Source organism: Lissotriton helveticus, chromosome 3_1, assembly GCF_964261635.1.
Source record: "Lissotriton helveticus chromosome 3_1, aLisHel1.1, whole genome shotgun sequence".
NCBI classification, from domain to species: Eukaryota; Metazoa; Chordata; class Amphibia; order Caudata; family Salamandridae; genus Lissotriton; species Lissotriton helveticus.
Window position 1 is genome coordinate 1,890,481,123 of NC_136061.1, and position 21,653 is coordinate 1,890,502,775.

Sequence of the window (21,653 nt, forward strand, 5' to 3'; positions counted from 1 at the left end):
AAGCCTGGAGCTCCAACATTCCAATGTTTCTTTGTTCACAGCTCTGGCTGTGAACAAAGGCTTCAGGGAACCTGAGGGGATTCCAATCCCCTCACGCTCCCAAAAGGCTTTGTTTTTTTTGTTAGAACATCTGTCCTCTAGTGACAGAATGTTCTAATAGCCTTATAGCCCTTCGTAGATAGGCTATACCGCTATTAAAGTCCCTCTCCCTTGTTAAAGGCCCTCGCCTTCGGCTCGGGGCCTTTAACGCTGGAGAGGGCCTTTAATAGCCGGTATAGCCCTCTACGGCGGGCTATAAGGCTATATTAAAGGTAGAGCTATTGGCATTGGTCATGACATTTTTTTTTATTATAATGGCATTGTTATTTACATTGCCAACAACTCTCACAGCCCACACAGCTCTCACAGCCCTCACAGCCCTCACAGCTCTCACAGCCCTCACAGCCCACACAGCCCTCACAGCCCACACAGCCCTCACAGCCCACACAGCTCTCACAGCCCACACAGCTCTCACAGCCCACACAGCCCACACAGCCCACACAGCCCTCACAGCCCACACAGCTCTCACAGCCCACACAGCTCCCACAGCTCCCACAGCCCATACAGCGTGCGTCTTGGCACAGCGAACTAATAGATGAGGCCTGCCGTTTACTGGCATAGTGTTTTTCCAAGTGACCCTCTTTTAACATCCATTTCCAAAGTCGTCTGTCAATACCGCCGACCCACAGCCGTACAGTTCATAACTCTGCGCAGTATTTCCAAGCAGTGAATACGAGCTGCTGAGACTGATAGAACAGGACTGGGACTTTTCTAACATGTTGTAAACAGGTCTCTCTATCAGGGCTAACGTTTACAGGATTCAAAGGGGCTCCTCAGGGTCGTCTTTCGAGGATTTCCGACACTGAAAGACATTGTTTTTGGCTGCCGAGAGAGAGCATACAGCCTCCACGACGATAAGACGCCAGCTACCAAGGTAACCCCAAATCAAGTTGCACTCATAATAAGGAAAATGAGTTCAGGGGGTGCCCCAGGACCAAATGGCATTCCCACCCAAGTATATAAAGCCTCTGCTCAGAAATGGGCCAATCTGCTGGCTCCTCTTGTCCAAACAGCAATACTGGGCGGGTCCATCCCGGCTTCCTGGCAAGGATCGTTGCTTGTTCCCATCCATAAACAAGCATTTACAATGCAATGGTCTCGGCATTATTAAAGGTAGAGCTATTGGCATTGGTCATGACATTTTTTTTTTAATTATAATGGCATTGTTATTTACATTGCCAACAACTCTCACAGCCCACACAGCTCTCACAGCCCTCACAGCCCTCACAGCTCTCACAGCCCTCACAGCCCACACAGCCCTCAGAGCCCACACAGCCCTCACAGCCCACACAGCTCTCACAGCCCACACAGCTCTCACAGCCCACACAGCCCACACAGCCCACACAGCCCTCACAGCCCACACAGCTCTCACAGCCCACACAGCTCCCACAGCTCCCACAGCCCACCCAGCTCTCACAGCCCACACAGCTCTCACAGCCCACACAGCTCTCACAGCCCTAACAGCCCACACAGCCCTCACAGCCCACACAGCTCTCACAGCCCACACAGCTCTCACAGCCCACACAGCTCTCACAGCCCACACTGCCCACACAGCCCACACAGCCCTCACAGCCCACACAGCTCTCACAGCCCACACAGCTCCCACAGCTCCCACAGCCCACCCAGCTCTCACAGCCCACACAGCTCTCACAGCCCACACAGCTCTCACAGCCCTAACAGCCCACACAGCCCTCACAGCCCACACAGCTCTCACAGCCCACACAGCTCTCACAGCCCACACAGCTCTCACAGCCCACACTGCCCACACAGCCCACACAGCTCTCACAGCCCATACAGCTCTCACAACCCACACAGCTCTCACAGCCCACACAGCTCTCACAGCTCTCACAGCCAACACAGCTCACACAGCCCTCACAGCCCACACAGCTCTCACAGCCCACACAGCTCTCACAGCCCACACAGCTCTCACAGCCCACACAGCTCTCACAGCCCACACAGCTCTCACAGCCCACACAGCTCTCACAGCCCACCCAGCTCTCACAGCCCACACAGCTCCCACAGCCCTCAAAGCTCTCACAGCCCACACAGCTCTCACAGCTCACACAGCTCTCATAGCCCACACAGCTCTCACAGCCCACACAGCTCTCACAGCTCTCACAGCCCCACAGCTCTCACAGCCCACACAGCTCTCACAGCCCACACAGCTCTCACAGCCCACATAGCTCTCACAGCCCCCCTCACAGCTCTCACAGCCCACACATTTCACAGCCCACGCAGCTCTCACAGCCCACACAGCTCTCACAGCCCACACAGCTCTCAAAGCCCACACAGCTCTCACAGCCCACACAGCTCTCACAGCCCACACAGCTCACAGCCCTCGCAGCTCACACAGCCCACTCAGCTCTCACAGCCCACACAGCTCTCACAGCCCACACAGCTTTCACAGCTCTCACTGCCTACACACACAGCTCTCACAGCCCTCACAGCCCACACAGCTCTCACAGCCCACACAGCCCACACAGCTCTCATAGCCCACACAGCTCTCATAGCCCACACAGCTCTCACAGCCCACACAGCTCTCACAGCCCACACAGCTCTCACAGCTACACAGCTCTCACAGCCCACACAGCCCACACAGCCCACACAGCCCTCACAGCTCTCACAGCCCACACAGCTCTCACAGCCCACACAGCTCTCACATCCCACATACCTCTCACAGCCCACACAGCTCTCACAGCTCTCACAGCCCACACAGCTCTCACAGCCCACACAGCTCTCACAGCCCACACAGCTCTCACAGCCCACACAGCTCTCATAGCCCACACAGCTCTCACAGCCCACACAGCTCTCCACATCCGTGCACTATGGTAAATGACTGTCACTCAGGACGCTTTTGCAAGATGTAGAAGCAACGTGAAAGGTCGGCTCGTCAAGGGCTGGTAGTTACAACAAAATATCGACTTGAGCCAGACTCCAGACTCGAGCTTCAAGTGACTTGCCCACCTTAGAGGTTTAAAACTTCCTGTCCCAACAATATGTACATAAAACCTGGAACAACAGCAAATAAGAATAGAAACATTTCAGCGGGGACAAACTATAACAGTGCTGCGATTATATAATGTGGATGGTGAAATATATCTAGGTTGTTAAATATTTGTGTTTGGGCGGCTACAGCGCTCAATCAAATAAACCAGAGACATTAAACGCTGAGAGCTTCACCTCGAAGGAGCAGTTTTGTATTTGAACGTCATAGGGTAACTATTCTGTCCTGTAAATGGAACTTTTGCTAACAGTGTGCTTGATTGCATGTTGTTTGTTCGTGCGAAGGCGCACGGGTTCTCCCCTCTGCAGGAAGCAAAGCTTTAGTCTCTTAAAAACCTCATTGTATAGAACCATAATTCCCACATCAAGCATGCTGAACGAGCTTAATTGGCATTCAGTTTAAAAACAGAAACACCAGTGCAGCTTTAGTGAGGGTTTGACTGAAGCGTCACTGAAGAAAATCCGCCAAATTTAAAGGAGGGAAAATAGAGCTTATTTACAAGCCCCTTGCACCACGCAAGGGGCTTGTAAATAAGCCCCCATATTCTCTTGTTCAGTGATATTTTATATACGTTCTTCCTGTCATAATCCTGGGAGGATGAGGACATTTGTATAGTGCAACTCCACAAACTTCAGTGCTTCGAGGCGCTGTGTTATACAGCGCATCATTATAAGTGCCCCACATTCTGTTCTGTACATGTTCCATTTATGAAAGACAATAGCGCCACAGTGCAGGGGGTCAGAGTGATTTACCCAGGGTCACGTAATTTCTCTGTTTCCACTTTTGAGGTCGGACGGAGGTAAACATGCAGTGGTTGTGCCGAGCTTGTGTGATGAGTGTTCAAGTCAAACGAAGGCTGTTCCGACAGCATTTCTACCACATATTTATAACTTTCCACCTATTACTGGGTCGAAACATGTTTTCTCTTCCGCCTGTGCAGCGTAAATGTCTTTCGCTCGGCCAAGGGTGGTTTGGCAAGAAAGCTGTGTTTATTTTGAGGTTTCCTGGCATCTATAGTCCCAAGCCCTATAAAAAGCGGAGCACCAGGGCATCTGTTGGAGGCCTGCCAGGGCAGGGAGGTGTCTCGGAGAAAGTAGACTGCAGCAACAGGTCAACAAAGCACCGACATGCTGTTTTCCACCTCGAGCTATGTAGAAAGAGTGGTGCTGGAACTGTAGGTGTGAGCAGTGGCAGCTGGTGACATTTTAGAAAGTGGCAGGGCGTAAAAGATGGAAATGAGTTTGACATTTGAAGTGTGTAAAACAAGCAAGCTATATTATCATAAGGACCAATCAGAGGCGTTGTCACCGTACCTGTGATCCTGTGCGGCACAACACGAAAAACGACACAAATGTACAATTATGGGACAGAAGGCACAAAAAACAGCACAAAACGGGAAACAGAGGCAAAAAAACAAACAGGGGACAGAAGGCACGAAAAACTTACCTCTGTTTCCCCGGAGAAAGCCCTCACCCCAACATTGGAGCCCCCTATCTAAGAAAACATTCCTGTCTTGGGTCATCTGATGCTGAGCCGACACGAGGCTTGCCCAGGGCTGGCGCCACGCACACAAACCCGTAGCTATTACCTATCTCACCCAGTGCAGCAGCCTGAAGAAACCCGCATGCGTACATCTCAGCAGAGGATCAAGATTCCTGGTCACGCGTATTGCAAAGAGTGATGAATGCCGTTCCTAAGCACTCCCACAACAAACGGCTTCTGATTACTTTCACAAACAAGGAACAAGCACTCACTGGAAGACTCGACGGCGGCCGGGCAACAATGGCGGCCGCAAACATCCAAAAATTTCGGATTTGGGGGCGTGTTCGGCGTTCTAAAAAGGGGCGTGGCTAAAAAGTGGAAAGAACAGCACGAACACGCCCCCGAATCCGAAAGAGACGGAGCGCCTTTCGAGGGACGCCTCTCTCCTCCAATGGCTGGCCTCCGTTTAGGAAGCCAGCCAATGGAGGAGAGACAGAGCAGAGAGGCGGGTTAAACTGCCCTACTGAACATCATTAAATCTCCGACTTCCGGCTGGCAAGCCAGCCTTCGGCCCTCGACCTAAAAAGGCTCTCGCTCTAGCCCCGACAACTATCGGATGATAGCTCTTCTCGATGTAGATGGAAAGGCGTATGCGAGTGTTCTTTTATCAGAACTCACAACCTGGGTCAAAAAATCGCAATTTAATTCCCTTTACACAAACAGGCTTCCAAAAGGGCTGTCATATTAAAGACAATTTAATCTGTCTATCTCATATGATCGAATCCACACTAACCACGAAAGGCAAATCAATATACCTGGGCTTCATTGACTTTCAAAAGGCTTTTGACAGTGTCATTCGCCCCACATTTTAGGAAAAATTGGCAAAATGGGGCATTCCTCAGCCCCTATTGAAAGCTCTCATTGCGCTACATACAGATACCTGGGTGAAAATAAGAGTCACCTTGAGATGGACTACTACCAACAAAATCTTTACCAACAGAGGCCTAAAACAAGGATGTATTTTTGCACCCCTACTTTTCAACCTGTATCTAGCAGACCACCCTAAATTCCTAGCTGGATGTCGAGCAATCCCCCCGCGAATCGAACTAACAAAGATCCAAACCTTGCAGTATGCTGACAATACCATCTTACTCGATCAGACCCAGGTGGGCCTCCAAAGATTATTCAACTCCCTCGTGCAGTACTGTAACACCAATATACTGGAGATCAACATCGCCAAAACGAAAGTTATGACAGTCTCATCCTTGAAAACAAGAAAAAACACTTGGTTTATCGAGGGCAAGGCACTGGAATCAGTCTCTACATACAAATATTTGGGTGTTTGGATAGACCATAAGGGGAGATCGACCACGCACATTACTGCAATGCAGAGTGTCGCCCGAAGTTTGGAGGGAGCATTCATTACAACGAAGAGCGCCCTCCACTCTCCTGATCTCGCCCCACTAATAAGACTGATAGGCGCAAAACTTCTGCCAACAATAGCTTTCGGTGCGATATCCTACAAAGACAAAATGTCATGTTGGCTAGATAGAGCTCAGTCAGCATGCTTTCGCAGAGTGTTTATTCTACCAAACTCGACCCCTCATGCACAAATCCGAATGGAATTTTCTCTGTCCTCCCAACACTGGGTCATGAGTGCAAGGTTTATTGCTTATAGTCTCAAGGCATAATTATCTCGTCCCCATACTTTAAAGAGCACTATATGGTCATTATTCAGCAATCCGGATACATCTTGGAACAAATATCTGTCATATTGCTTGGACTCGCTAAAAGCCCAAGACATATTGTCAGCCTCGCTACCAATAGAGATGACATCAAAACTCTTGACTAAACAAGCAAAAACTCTCTCTCACGAAAATGACGCCAAATCAGTATCAAACCTCTTCCACGGCAGTTGGGCCTCTAAATTCTACGCCCCCAAAACACTACCGCTCTACCTTTCATCATCAATAAAACCATACATCAAGCACCAATTAATGAGGTTCCGGTTTGGCCTAATTCCGCTAACGGCGTACAAATATAGACAAGGATACAAAAAAGGAATTTCTACAAAATGCCGTTTTTGCAATCTAGAGGAAGAAAATTGAATCCACATCCTGTGCATTTGTAGACCTTTGATGGCCCTATGAGTCTTCTGGCTCCATTCGATTTGTCTTTCTTTCAACAGTAGGACATGCCATGAAGCACTAGAACTGTGTTTAAGGGGCGACTCCCCTCAGATGGCCACTCGCTTTGTAAAATTTATGTTAGGAATCAAAAATGTATTATCCCAAGCATGAACTTTAATCCCCAAAATTATCACCCCCTTCCCTGATATGCTTACAGTTTTCTCTTTTCTTTTAATCGCAACTATTGTCTGTACAAATTGCAATGATTTTAATTAATTATGCAAATAAAAATTCTTACTTACTTACTTAATTGCCTTGACACCATAGAGCTGGGAAGGAATTTCAAAAAGATTCCCTACTGTTTAATTCTCTCTGCAGGATTCCATCAGTAACTTCCTCCGCCCTTCAGCAGGCACCTGACACGTCTCCTGCCCATGGCCACTGTCCGGGTCCCCAAGATAAGAAAACCCCGCCTAGGTGACTGAAATGGGCCACCCTGCGTGTGCACATTTGTCTGTAGCCATTTCTTTGCCCATCCCTTCCTTAGTCTTTCGGACCAGTGTTGTGCACCGGGACTGAAAGCTGGACAATATCCTGCTTGAGAATTGCTACATTAAGGTATTTGTTTATAGTCCTATGTCACTGCAACTGTATATCCTAGTTTTATATGTGCACCCATATCTATAGTTCTAATCGAAATTAGCTAAACCAGACTGACGTTCACATAAATGCAGCGTGCTTTAGTATGTGCATAGCGCCTTGAAGCTATGAGTGTTGTTGGTTCAGTGAGTTAAAAGCTACTCATTTAGTTCTGCGTGGTTGGTGCAAATGTGTGTTTATAGTGATCTGTGTGTGAAGCCTTTGGATGTCATGCTTGAATGAAGGAAAACACAATGCATTAGATCAACGCCAGTAATAAAGTCTAATTAGAAAGGTGACAACTGTTTAGCGTGTGACGGTGCGAGGTATTCAAATCAGCAATAAGTAATCCTTGGAAAGTACACAACGATATACCTATTTGGGCATTTGCTACCAAGAGTCGGGGCTTCCAAGCATCCACTTAAAGAATATTCAAGGAAAAGGTAAAACCATCCCCTACGCCCTCTGCAAGTTACAAGCCTCGTTATATAGCCCATCTACAACGGCTATTCAAAGAGTACTTAAAGCTAAGCTAATGCCGGCCCTCAATTATGCTCAACAAGCATTCCCGGGTAAACTCAACAAGGACCTAGAAAAAATCCACTGCAGAGCTTACAAGAGACTGTTCCATTTACCAGGGTGCACCAGAAACACCCTCCGTCCTTTTAGAGTTCTCGCTCAACCAGCAAAATCTGGAAGAGATGGCCGCTTTAAGTAAATATTACTTCCTTACAACAGCGGCACACGAGAACACACTCAAGGCAGTATTGAAACATATCTTCACGGAACCTGGGAATCCCTGGTCAGCAACTCTTAACGCGGCAAAGGATCTTCTCCATCTAGCCATAGAGTCTTGGAACCCCGAACACATTAATTATACTGGCATTAAAAGCGCGATAAAAAAACAAGTACGTGCGCGTTCGCGGGTACTGGTCCTGGAGTCACTGGCAAACAGAGACTTTCACGAGTCCCTATGCCTGCCGCACACTGTGCATAACCATAAATACCATCTCACGCAGGCTGTGGGCCGTGCAGCTCTTCATAAGATTCTAGCCTACAGACTACACCCCCTGCCCCTAAAAGAACTATACGCCTTTGAACAGGCTGGATTAGTTGCACGGGAATGCATGCTCTGCAGGTACAAATGAGAGTCACTGGCCCACCTTCTACTTTGCTGCCCAGCGCTGCGTTCGGCTCGCAGTCTCTACCTCAGGCCCATCCTAATACAAGTGGGGTCACGCACCGCAAAGGAGGCGATTTTCCAACTATATACATTAACCATGGTAAAACAGATGGCCTCTTTTGGAAAATATATCTATCAGACACGGTCCAAGCTGATGGCCACCCAGGGCACACATGAATAGAGACCTTGTAGACGCACGTTGGGCTGTCTTATTATGAACCCTTCCCACTGCATCCACCAGTGCCCAGGGAATTACTATACAGACTTGCTTGCTGATACTCTCTTGGTTTTAACTTTTGTAATTTTGTAATTTGGTTTTTAATGTAATGGTTTTGAGTAACCAAACAATAAAAAATTAATTAATTCATTCATTCATTCAGTAAGTAATCGGATAAGTAAACATGTATTTACTTGAAGCTTTAATGAATTGTAGCGTTCACTTTTGCTGTTGATTCAGCACACCCATTTGCATTTGTGGTACACAATGAAAACTGAGAATAGGCAATAATAGTCAGCAAAGCCACTTACATGTATGGTAATAGTAAAACTAGAAACCATACATGTAACGTAACAAAGTGCTGGGGATAGAGGAAGTGATTAGAGTAATAGACAGGTGGAGGAACAACTGCAAACACACAAAAGCCACTTTTGTAGTCTTCGCTCATTTGAATAGCATCTTCTGAGTCATTTAGGAGCAGTAAACAGAAAACTACTAAATACACTGGTGGGCCCAGATCCTCCACATACCCCAACTGTTTATGAAAAGCCCCATCCAGCCCAAGGCCAATGAATATCTTCTTGAGAAGGGACACTTGGGGGCTTCATCACATTCTGGGGATGTGGGGCGGTATTGCTTTGCATTATGCCACTGAAAGAGAATAGCAGGTTGCAAGGATTCTGGGTGCACAAAGAGATTGTATATTAAAGATGATTTCCATTCCCTAGACTTGAACAGACTGACACATTTTGCTTCTTTTATGTGTGTGTGTGTCTGGACACAGGGATACAGTGTTTACTTGTTTCACACCCGTCTAAGATTGATGCCAGCCATACCTCAGGGTAGTACCACTCAGAGTAACGATGGAAGCTCGGCAGGCAGGCGTCTTCCGCAAGTAAGTAGTGTCATCTCCACATAAAGGCAAGCTGTCTGCCCATATTCCTGGTAAGTGTAGCTTTCAAACTGCAGGCTTTCAATTTGCCACATATATTCAGTTTCTTTTATTATTTCACTCTAAATGTTCCAGGAAAGTTTACATTTATATGTGTGTCCAACCTAAGTCCAAAGCCCAAACTCTAGTAACTGTGCTAATTGTAGTTATGCTGAATCTAAATGGAAACAGTTTATGTATAGTGAATGGTTATCATGAAAATCTGCAGTAGTTTGGCTCACATGGCCATTGGACACCCCAGTTTTTCGGTCTCGCCTAAGCTAACGCTTTCAAAAGTGCTCACAAAGGCTGCAGGCGGATGAGGTACAGTGCATGTGCGCCGGGCGCGCGCACCATTTGTCAGCCTGAAGCCTTTGGGGGAACTTTCGCGGCCCTTTGATGTTCTCAGTGAGCCGTGCGGCCACTGAGAACATCAAAGCGGCCCCATAAGTGATCACAACTCCTCTCTCCCACCTCTTGCAGTCTCACTTCTTGTTTGTATTGCTTTTGTTTGAAAGAACAGTTACACGTCAATGTGTGAAAGCTCATTACACCCTGGAATCTTAGTTATCAGCTTGCCTTGGATGGAGAGCTTTTGTAAGTTTGTGGACTTCAATCTAGTTTTAATTTTAAAAACGACTGTATTCTCTATGCTCATAAAAAGAATTTATTAACTCTCACCACAAATCCTCAATGGGGATTTGTTACTCACCTATCAAAGACCGGATATACAAGGTTATTCTTTCGTGATTATTTTTTTTTTAATATCATGACTCTTAGATCAGCTGCACAGCTAATATTTTGTACATATAGGCCCTAATTATCAAAAGAAAGGAAAAATACAGGTTTCAACGTGCCTACTGCTATTGGACTGGTTCAAAGTGAGCTTTGTGTCCCGGCAGCATGTCAGCATTACTACTGGAGTTGTTTATGTTTCTACAGAGCCTATGAAAATATGATTAAATGTGGCAGCAAGCGTTGAAGCCTTAAGAGGGCATTGTGTCACGTAGTCAAAAGAAATCTTCAACAATAAACTGCTGTGGCCTTCTATGAACTTACGTTGCAGATATTTATCTGTAAGTATTTAGTTTTAGCTGGTATTGTTTGTACGCTGGCCGCATGATTCGCGACACACTGCATTACTGTACACTTTTGATGCAACTCTAACTGACCCCTATTACCTAGTTTGCACAATAAATTCTATAACTTCTAGTGTACACCTGTAACCGCTGTACGTTTCCACCTCCATTGTACAGCGCTCTGAACCCTGTCTCTATGTGGAGTTTGTGCTATATAATGAAATACATAAATAAATTATAAAAGTCATTCCAGCGCTCCCTTCTCTTTGGCCTCTCGGTATTTTGTGATCGTTTACCTCTAACGACCTCCCTCCATTCAATCAACGCACTGCTCCCAGGTTGCTGGGCAGCCAAAAAGAACAGAGGAGCAAGCAGAAACCTTGACACCGATGACAATACCACAATTAAGGAAAGTATACGTTGGTTACCTGTTGTTTGAATGCAGTTGCCTGTTTTTAGACAGGTATAATTAACAAGACAAGAAAGAGCGATGATTGGCTGAAACATGTCAAAACACCTTTAACCTTCCTATTATCAGATGGTGATTTCCTTCCGGGTCAGCGTGCACTCATTCCTACCAGTTGATGGCTAAAGCAAATAGTAGGGTTGGGGGGTGGCAAACTGTGGGTTGTTGCCATCTGAGTGCATTGTCAATTGATGCTATTTTCATACATCACTTGGCACTTCGTGCATCTTTAGAAACATAAACCCTAGTGAATCACAAAATGTGTGAAGCATTATTAATTGGCTTCCAGCCCAACAGTTTGCATATGGCCTCAGCTCTTCCTAAAACTGTGTTCTGTTTGTTAACGAAAAGCATGCGCTGTTTGCCGCTTCAAAAACAGTGTACAGCCGCCCGCGATTCTCAGATAAGTCTGTTTCTGTTGGAGGGGAGAGCCTTCATACAGTCAGGCCGGCAGCCACTCAGGCAGTAGTAGTTGTTTATTCAAATTAGGCCCTAGTCAGAGCCAGAGATCCCTTGGATGCTGTCGGATCTCCATCCTCCCTCCCACTGTGGTCCAGGTAGGCTAGCAATAGGACACAGACCCCAGCCTTCCAAGCATCATCACCATCCCACAGCACCCGCTCTCAACATTTCACAGTGTGTCCACTCAGTTCAGGCAAACATGCCGTGTCGACAGATGACACTTTTTAATCTTAACCAAAATGCAGCAATAATGAGGACCACATTGTCCTCATTATTGCTGCATTTCTGTTTAAACGAGTGTCAGTTTTTTTGTTTGCAAAAATAGTTTCCTTTTTGTTCTGTTTTAGCTCACATATTCACTTTCATGGCAGCCTTAAAACATTCCTGATCAATTTAGTATTTTTTCTGGAGAATAGTGCGCTTTCTCCCTGAGAAGGAAATTCTTTTTAAAACTTTCTTCGGCAAATTTGGCTGTGGTTGACCAGCAGGTGACGTTCATTTTTTTTAAAGCAAATAGCCCTGCATTTCTTTATTCTGCCGGTATTTGTTGACATTGTAGTGTTTGGTGAAGTTAACTGCTTAACTCATAGCAAAAGTCCTGGCAGCTAGAATTTTCATATGTCTGTAGCACAGTGTGAAAAAGAAGAATGTTGACAAATATTGACAATATAATGACTAAAAACACATTTAATTTTGCTACTGTCTGTGAATATGCATTACAATATAATTCTGTTGTAAACTCGACTCGCAACTGGGAGTGTGTGTTAAATAAAGGAGCACACCACACCGTACGCTTTGGGACTGTAATGTTTTCTTGTCTTGATGGGGCCACAGCAGGGGGCTACAGCAGTTGCCTGCAGTGAGCAACAATTAAGTCAATGCTTTGTTAGCTGAGAATTGGATTTAAAACGCAGCCTTACCGTTGGACACGGAGATTTTAGGATGCATTCTGGTAAAATGTGTCCATTTCATGTTTTAACGATGCCTATACAGGCTAGCATCACCTATTCCTTACACTGATTATTTAACTAGAAAGCCGATGAGGTCATCGTTGACAGTAAAAAATCCCTTTCGTATCTTTTAATGTACCTGCTTTTGTTTAATAAAATCTCATTCCACTTGTGTGCCGTCGCATTAGTGCATAGCGCACTTCAGATTCCCCATATTCACTTTCAAACATAGGCCTGCCTCCACAAACAGGACGAGGAAGGTAATGTTAAAATGACATGGGGTGGTTGCGAATCCAAGCACTTTAATTGTTGTCATGCCGGATGATGTGGTTATAAATATAACAATATTCTCTGCGCAGCACTATGTTTTTAGTGCTTTTATTTTACGGCTTTTGACGGAGCGTACACTTTTTAAAATATAGGCAAACGTGAACTATTTTTATTTCTTGACTACAACAAGGTAATAGCATTTTGAGTGCACTTAAAAGTATGTGAATGTGAAGGAGAAGTAGTCTTTAGGTCTCGCTTAGCAATGCGTAAGCATTGCGGCGTGATTCTAGTAACCGGTCCGAAAACTCTACCAAAACTGCGGATTAGACACAGTTCATGTGAGACAGGCGTGTGCACAAGCCAGCCAAGTCACACACCACCATTTGTCTGTCCCTCGGCATCAGACTTCAAAGGCTGCCGCCCCCATCAGACTTCAAAGGCTGCCGCTCCCCGCCCCCGCATCAGACTTCAAAGGAATGCGCTCCCGCTCCCCCGCCCACCCCCCCGCCACAGCAATCCCGAGAGCTTGTTCTTCTTCTTAATCTTTACATCTTTCTCCCCCTTCTCTTTCTGTATCTTACTCCATCCTCTTCGCTTTATATTACACTTTCTCTATTCCTTCCCTTTCTCTGTCTCACACTTTCTCTTCATTTTAACCTCTAAATTTCTTTCTTCGCTCGTATTTGTTTTTTTTCTCTTTGCTAGTTCTTAAATTACTTACATTAATTCTTCATTGCTCCCTCTTGCATTGTCTATGTGTTTTAGCATTTATTTCTGTTTCGCCCTTCCTAATTGGAGCCTTGCAATGATTTTATCCTCCATTTTCTTTACTTTTCCACCTATTTTCTCCTTCTTAGCACTTTAAACTCCGTGTCTGTGCCTCGCATCCATCCCTCCCTCCCTCTTCATCAGTGATTTAAGTGGGATGAAAAGGTGTTGGGGCCTTAATACGAGTTTGACTTGAAGCCTTTACACGCAGCGTAGCTATGTAAATAATCCTGGTCAAATAGCATCCCGCGTTTGACAAATTCATAAATAGGCTCTCAGTGGCAAAGCATAATCCATATTAAAATATTTTATGTGATAGTTAATGTAGCACCTTTCCACGGAACCAGAAGCAAGTAAAATTATATATTTAAAAGTATGTTTCAGTACATTAGTTATTCAGTTGCCATGAAATAATGCCCCAGGCCCTGGAACACTAGTGGTAAACAACTGAGCCGCCTGTCTCTCAGTCCCTGTGTGGTGACGTCGCGTTGCAGCACTAGCCTGTGACAGACAAGATGGTCGTGGTTTTCAGCTGGCAAATTACGAAAGCAGAGGCCTCATACGGTCTGGTTCAGGGGATGCCCTAGCATCCTTTAAGCACTGCTCTGCATGCATCGCTCTCGTCATTCGTTGCACTCTTCTCCCTTACCTCCTTTTTTCCCTGCCCTATTACTCTTCCCCCACTGTCTCCACCTCGTCTCACACTTCACTCTTCCCACCCGTACCTCCCCCTCCCTGCCTTTGCTCTTTTTCTCACCCGTTCCCAGTCACCCTCCTTTCCCCTGCCTTCCCTCCTTTTCTCTCACCTCTTTCCATCCCTTCCCTGGTCCTATATCCCACCCTCCCCTTCTAATCTATGCCCTCTCCCTCCTCCCCTTCCCTCTGTCTCTTCCCTGACTCCGTTCATAGTCTCTCCCTTTCCATTCGATCTTCCTCCCTCCCGCCTCCCCTTCCACTCTTACTCTCACCCTTCTCTTCCCTCTGCCTCCACACCTGTGCCCCGGATACCGAGCTCCTTCCCTGCCTTTGATCTCCCTGCTGTGGAGCTCTGGCTGCTGACCTCTAGCCCTCACCTGACTGAAGGAAAGTCCCTGGGGGTGCTGGGGCAGCCCTGCTTTAATGGAGCAGCTCTCAGTTCCTGTACCTGCCGGCACACGCTCACCTCCCTCCGCCCCCTAGGCGCTCACTTCAAAGCTCAGCTCCAGAGCTGATCAACCCTCTGCAGTAGGCCTACCATCTGCATAAACATCCAGATATGTCAAAGGCTTAATGCGCAATTTTTCCAGTGATACCAAGGCTGTCATGCGTTGTGCCCAAGATCACATGGACTGTCAGTCGAGCAAACTCAAATTAGATTCTAGTTCTTCAGGACAGTTTCCAACTGATAAATGCCAATTAAATGCACATACACAAAACACCGTGATGCCATTAATGCCAGATTTGATGAAATCATTGTATTTTGAACCCATCTATGTTAGTATTGGACTAGGCCTCTCTACTTGTTGCAGCAGTGTCTGTAGTGATATATATGGCATAAGGAGCTGCTTGGAAGTTGTTCGTGGTTAAATAAACAGTGCAGCCACACCGTTTTAATTCGGACTTGTTCCTTAGCAACACAAGAACCTGCATAGTGAAAATATGTATTCTTAACAGCCCTTGTTGGGTAAACATCAACAAGAAGGTGATCTGTAAAAAAACAGCTTCCTTTAAAAAATATAACACCAATGCTGCTACACCCGAAAACACGCCAGGCTGTTTTATTTATTCTTTCCGCTGTAACCTTCAACAAAATGTTTAAATTACATTTATTGTTAAAAACTCCTCCACCTTTGTCACTTCCTTTCCTCTTACACCCCCCATCCCCGTTCCACCGTCCTCTGGCATGTGTTTGTGGTTGAGAACCTTTACAGACAAATGTGGCAATAAAAACCATATGCTGGTTAGAAGGACAATAACAATATTTACAGCTAAGCACAGCCACAAAGGATTCTTCCGTCTCCCACCACTACATTTACTCTTCAGCAATTACAAACTTTCCAAAGGTGCTTATGGAGTCAATTCTGTATTTTAAAGCCTTTAGACTATTTTTAGCACGCAATCACTTCATTCAAAGCAGAAAGGACGCAACAAGGAGTCTGCTGTCCGAAAACAACATTGTATACTTTGCAGTTTGGTAACAGGCGATAGGTACACTATATAAAAGACGATATTAGCACAACTGTTAAGATTATTGTAGTATCTTGGTTATTATGTTTTACATGGGAAACATCCTTTACAACGCAACTGTTACAACGCACTACCATTACGACACAACCATTACAACGCAACCATTACAACGCAAGTCATTACAACGACTTGCGCTGGGGGGCACTCTAGGATAGGGAATAGTTTTAATTTACTATCCAACACCTTCCCTACCATCCACGGGGACTGGAGTTGAAATAGTAAATTAAACTATTCACTATCCAGCGCCCCCCAACGCAAGTCCTTGTAACGACTTGCGTTGTAAAACTTGCATCGTAAAGGCATGCGTTTTAATAGCATGCGTTGTAACGACATACATCCGTTTTACATGTCTTCCACTGCTCCACCAGTGGAACACTCTTGAGTTGATGTCATCTAGAATGTTGGTGGATCAATCTCACAGTTGTAGAAGGGCTGAGCGCCTTGCTGGCTGCTCCTGGTGGGGCTGATTACTATTGTACTACTTATTTATAACCAACCTAAATTAATCTTCATGAAACTTCACAATCAGCCTGGACCTGATTACCACATTTTATGGCGACGAGGTGAACCAAAGTATCTGCGTTTTCTACATGAGGCCTTCAACTTCAAGTCTCCAGCACCTACTCTCAAGCTAAAGCATCTCCTCTGTCTACAGCTTCACTTAATCATCCCACTGGCACAGCACAGCCCCACCAGTGACCTCCCACCGGTCGCCCTCAACGCTACAGTGCCTGTTCCAGTTTCTTCAGTGTGGGTAAGCCTGCCAGTATTGCGTCTTGTGTGATCAGTTTGGGAAAAGTGAATGTCATGTATTTGTTCTACTCGTTTGTTTTATACATCGATTTAATTGATGGCAAATCTGTATTTGTAAGGTCCATTTTCAATACGTCACTGTTAAGTATTTTACAAAGCACAATGTCTTTTGACCTCCTCGAGGTGTTTGTTGGGTTTCTCCCATTCTCCTGTGCTTATACTTTGACCTCCAGCGGACCTTCACACAGTGCACAATTTTATTATTTTTACTCTACATAGGGTAATTTCACACAGTGTACAATTTTTTTATGTTACCCTACATTGGGTGTCTAAGGTTTTTACATTCTCATTGTGCACAATCTTTACCTCAACCCGAGGTGACACACAGAGTTTTAGTCCTGTCTTTACAGTGCACATTGATTTTACTCCACGCAGAGTGTCACATAAGGGTTTTTAGTCCCGTCATTACTGTGCACAACTTTGACCTCTTCACGAGGTATCTCTTTTTCGTTTCAGTGCACACCTACCTAGGTAAGTTTACTGGCTGCATGGTTTCTGCTTCGCATTTGCAATGCACAATCTCCTGACCTCTCCGGAGGTATGTTTGTTGGGTTCACCCACCATCTCGTGCATAACATGGTACCTCTGGTCGAGGTGCGTCCTTACGGACATTACATTACTTTTGTCATTACATTTACAAACCTTCACTAAAGTGCACGCTCTTATCTTTCTTAAGGTGTCTAGTGTAGGTTGTTTGTTTTACTTCTAAAGTGCACAACAGTTTATTCTTATCTTGTTTTACCTCTGCACATTCATGTTTTTTTTTACCCCCTTGGGTGTATAGTTTGGGTTTTTACCTTTTAACTATACTGCAGTGGTCCATTTAAGACTGGGTGTTTCTTTTTTCTGTTTTCTTATCTTTAATTACACTGTAGTTCAGTACTTTTCTATTGTATTAATAACGCAAATGTTTATAATTGCATGGAGAAGAAGGAATTCTATATTGTATTTCTCTTCTTCTCTTTCGCCTTATTTTCTCCTGATGTGGATTGCTCTCTCGTATACTTTTCTGGCCAGTTGGTGTACAGAGGGTACTCATTGATGGTTTATTTTACTTCTCTTTATTTCTTTCTCTTATTTATTAGAAAGGAGGATGGGAAACAGGTTATGTTTATCTGTTTTTTTGTATCTACTGTTGCTTTGTTCCTCTCTAGCTCTCTTCTCTCTATTTCTTTCTACTAACTTATACATCTGATTATATTTTCCTCTCTTTTGTTTTCCTTTGGAAGAAAGGAGGATATGTAGTATATTGGTTATTATGTTTTACATGTCTTCCACTGCTCCACCAGTGGAACACTCTTGAGTTGATATCATCTAGAATGTTGGTGGATCAATCTCACAGTTGGAGAAGGGCTGAGCGCCTTGCTGGCTGCTCCTGGTGGGGCTGATTACTATTGTACTACTTATTTGTAACCAACCTAAATAAATCTTCATGAAACTTTACAATCAGCCTGGACCTGATTACCACAATTATCACTGCTAAAACATATCTTTTTTTACAACTTCCACAGCATTGGAACTTACTTTTCAAGAGGCTTAGTTATTTTATGTAGATTACAAATTACATTAGTGTAGTTTGGGCGGATTAAAAGTTTTAAATTAATGAAGGAAAAATTAAATATTCATACTGTCATTTTTGTGCATGCTTTACTCCACTCCCACCACTCTTCTTTACTCCATATTACTCTGCTTTACTCCACTCTGCTTTACACCACTACACTCAGCGGCACTCTGCTTTTCTCCACTCTACTTTACTCCACTCTGCTTTACTCCACTATGCTCTGCTTTACTTCATTCCAATCTTCTTTACTCCACTCCTCACCACTCTGCTTTTCTCCACGTCAGTTTTACTCCACTCCAATTTACTCCATTCTACTTTACCACATTTTACTCCACACCGCTCAACGCCGCTCTGCTTTACTTCCCTCAACACCACTCTGCTTTACTACACTCCATTCAGCTCATTGCCACTCAGCTTTACTATACTTCATTCAGCTCCACGCCACTCTGCTTTAATTCAATCCACTCACTGCCACTCTGTGTCACCTAACTCTGCTTTACTCCACTCAACTCCAATCCACTCAATTCCACTCTGCTTTACTGCACCACACACACTCTGCTTTACTCCACACAACTGTGCTGTACTCCACTCTCCTTTACTCCACGCCACTCCCTCTCTTATTTTTTCTCTATTCTCTCTCGCTCCACCCTTTTTATCTCTGTACACCCTTTCTCTCTCTCTTCACCCTCTCTAATTCTCTCTCTCTCCTCTATCGCTCCACCCTTTATTCTCTGTGCACCCTTTCTCTCTAACTCAGGAATACCTCAGCATCACTGTGCACTACCACAGCATCACTCAGCTCGACCACAGCATCACTCAGCACCACCACAGCATCATTCAGGGGCACCACAGTATCACTCAGTACCACCACAGCTTCACTAGGTGCTACAACAGCCTCACACAACGCCACCACAGCGTCACTCAGCACCACTGCAACATCACTCAGGAACACCACAGCATCACTCAATACCACCACAGCATCACTATGTGCTGCCACAGCATCACTCAGCACACCACAGCATCACTGAGGGGCACCACGGCAACACTCATCACCACCACAACATCACTCAGGAACACCAGAGCATCACTCAGTACCACCACAGCATCACTATGCGACCACAGCATCACTCACTACCACCACACCATCACTAAATGCTACCACAGCATCACTCTGCAGCGCAACAACATCAAACAGCATCACCACAGCATCAGGCAGCACCACTACAGCAACACTCAGGGTCATCACAGCACCAGTCAGTACCACCACAGCATCACTCAATGCCACCACAGCATCACTCAACACTGCCACAGCATCACTCAGCACCACCACAGCATCACTCAGCGCCACAACAGCATCACTCCAGGCCAGCACAGCATCACTCAGGGACACCACAGCATCACTCAGCACCACCACAGTATCACTCAGCACCAACACAGCATCACTCAGGGACACAACAATATCACTTACCTCCACAACAGCATCAGTCAACACCACCACAGCGTCAATCAGCACTACCACAGCATCACTGAAAGCCAGCACAACATCACTCAGCACCACTGCAGCATCAGTCAGCACCACCACAGCATCACTCAACACCATCACAGCATCACTCAGCGCCGCCACAGCATCACTCAGAAACACCACAGCATCACTCAGTACATCCACAACATCACTCAGCAGCTCCACATCATCAATCAGCATCACCACAGCAGCACAACATCATCACTCAGGGACACCACAACATCACTCAGGGACACCACAACATCACTCAGGGCCAGCACAGCATCACTCAACATCACCACACCATCAATCACCACAACATCACAGCATCACTCAGTACAACCACAACATCACTCAGCAGCTGCACATCATCAATCAGCATCACCACAGCATCACTCACCACCACCACATCATCACTCTGGACCACCACAACATCACACAGCACCACCACAGCATCAGTCATCACCACCACATCATCGCTCAGCACCAACACAACATCACTCAGGGCCACCACAGTATCACTCACCTTCACAAAAGCATCACTCACCACAACAACAGCATCACTCAGGAACACCACTGCTTTACTCAGGAACACCACGGCAACACTCAATACAACCACAACATCAATATGCGCTACCACAGCATCACTCTACAGTGCCACAACATCAAAAAACATCAGCACATCATCAGTTAGCACCACATCAGCATCACTCATGGCCACCACAGCATCACCCCTTCAGTGAAATAAAGGATTATTCATTTCTAACATTGTGCGCAACACCCTGAATTAAAACATTAAAGCATTCAAACCACAATGTGTTGCTGTGGCGTAGACCTATGATGGTGATTTACATTTTAAATGCAGTGAGTCCCATTGGTGGACTCGTGGCATTGCCTTTCTACTGGCCATTCTGTTATTTAAGTAACTATAGAGGAACAATTGAAAACTTAGGTGGAAAAATCCTATTACACGTGGTTTCTACAAAACCCACTTACGATCTAGTTCAAGTTCAAGTTCAAGGATTTATATAGCGCACTACTCACCCAGAGGGTCTCAAGGCGCTTGGGGAGGGGGTTCATTATTTATCGAATAGCCAGGTTTTAAGTTCTTTTCTGAAGGAGATGTGGTTCTGTGTAAGGCGGAGGTGAGTGGGGAGCGAGTTCCAGGTTTTGGCCGCCAAGTAGGAGAAGGATCTACCTCCCATGGTGGATCTATGGATATGCGGAACTGCGGCGAGGCCTTGATTGGAGGATCTTAGTTGGCGGGGGGTGTGTAGAAGGAAAGTCGAGTGTTGAGGCATTTGGGCCCTAGTTCGTAGAGGGCCTTGTGCGCGTGGGTGAGGAGACGGAATGTTATTCTCTTGTTGACGGGAAGCCAGTGGAGGTCTTTCAGGTGGCTGGTAATGTGATCTTGGCGAGGGACGTCCAAAATGAGTCTCGCCGATGCGTTTTGGATACGTTGGAGTTTTTTTTGTAATTTGGCTGTGATTCCGGCATAGAGGGTGTTTCCGTAGTCTAGTCGACTCGTAACCAGTGCGTGGGTGACGGTCTTTCATGTCTCGGTGGGGATCCAATGGAAGATTTTTTTGAGCATACGAAGTACGTTGAAGCAGGAGGATGAGACGGCGTTGACTTGTCTTGTCATCGAGAGGGAGGAGTCTAGGATGAAGCCTAGGTTACGTGCGTGGTCTGTGGGTATGGGTGCAGAACCCAGATCCGAAGGCCACCATGAGTCGTCCCAGGCAGAGGGGGATGATCCTAGGATGAGCACTTCCGTTTTGTCTGAGTTAAGTTTTAGGCAACTGTTTTTCATCCATGTGGCTACTTCTTTCATGATTTTGTGAAGGTTGGTTTTGGCGGTGTTGGGGTCTTT

General features: G+C 45.7%; 1 protein-coding gene across 2 annotated transcripts in view; it reads right to left on the reverse strand.

Moving 5' to 3' along the window:
• Positions 1–21,653, reverse strand: part of LOC144823936 (sperm-specific sodium:proton exchanger-like) — an 8,804,346-nt gene that overhangs the window by 5,968,766 nt on the left and 2,813,927 nt on the right. The window lies entirely within an intron of this gene.